The sequence below is a fragment of the Penaeus monodon genome, chromosome 34 (assembly GCF_015228065.2).
Source record: "Penaeus monodon isolate SGIC_2016 chromosome 34, NSTDA_Pmon_1, whole genome shotgun sequence".
Taxonomy (NCBI): domain Eukaryota; kingdom Metazoa; phylum Arthropoda; class Malacostraca; order Decapoda; family Penaeidae; genus Penaeus; species Penaeus monodon.
In genome coordinates, this window is record NC_051419.1 from 33612887 (window position 1) to 33614215 (window position 1329).

Consider the following 1329-nt stretch of genomic DNA (forward strand, 5'->3'; position numbering starts at 1 on the left):
CCAAAGGAGAACCCCGAAAGGCATGACGTAAAGAGCATATCAGGAAGGGGAGGAAGTGGGGGGGGGGGAGGTCGTGACGATGTTGCTTTTACGTAATTCATGTACGCGGGTGTATCGTAGTAGGGGCGGATGGATGAGTGTGTGGGGGGGAGGGACAGGTGGATGAGTATCGGAGTAGGGGCGGGTGGATGAGTGTGTGTGGGGGGGGGGGAGGGACAGGTGGATGAGTATCGGAGTAGGGGCGGGTGGATGAGTGTGTGTGTGGGGGGGAGGGACAGGTGGATGAGTATCGGAGTAGGGGCGGGTGGATGAGTGTGTGTGGGGGGGAGGGACAGGTGGATGAGTATCGGAGTAGGGGCGGGTGGATGAGTGTGTGGGGGGGAGGGACAGGTGGATGAGTATCGGAGTAGGGGCGGGTGGATGAGTGTGGGGGGGGGAGGGACAGGTGGATGAGTATCGGAGTAGGGGCGGGTGGATGAGTGTGGGGGGGGAGGGACAGGTGGATGAGTATCGGAGTAGGGGCGGGTGGATGAGTGTGTGTGGGGGGAGGGACAGGTGGATGAGTATCGGAGTAGGGGCGGGTGGATGAGTGTGTGGGGGGGAGGGACAGGTGGATGAGTATCGGAGTAGGGGCGGGTGGATGAGTGTGTGGGGGGGTAGGGGGATGAATGGGGGGGCTGATGGGTCAGTGTAGGGAGCGGGTCAGGTGGATGAGTGTGGGGGGAGGGGCAGATGGGTGAGTGTGGATGGAGGGGCAGGTGGATGAGTGTGGGGGAGGGGCAGGTGGATCCGTGGGGGGAGGTCCAGGTGGATGAGTGTGGAGGGAGGGGCAGGTGGATGAGTGGGGGAGGGGCAAGTGGGTGAGTGTGGGGATAAGGGCAGGTGGATGAGTATGAGGGGAGGGGTAAATAGTTGCAGGGGAGGGCAGATGGATGAGTGTTGGAGAAGAACAGATGAATAATACTGTTGGGGAGAGGGTGGTAGAGGGGAAATGAATGATATTTTATTAGAGCGGGAGAGAGGGAGATCACTGAGTCTCTTGGGGAGCGGGAGGGCGAGGAGAATGAGTCAGCGGGAGAGAGGCGATGAATAACAAAATTGAGGGAGGGGTGGGCAGGGGGGGGGAGATGAATGAGTCCGTGGGGTTTGGGGGGGGGGGAAGATGACTGAGTCTAGGAAGAAGTGAAAGTGATTGTGTATTGTGTAAGAGGGTGGGCATGAGTACAGGTATGTATTATAATGTATGATGTATATTATGTATTATATATTAGTTGTTATGTAAGTTATGAGGACAAGCTGCTTGCTGGAGGAATGAATGGATGGCTGGAT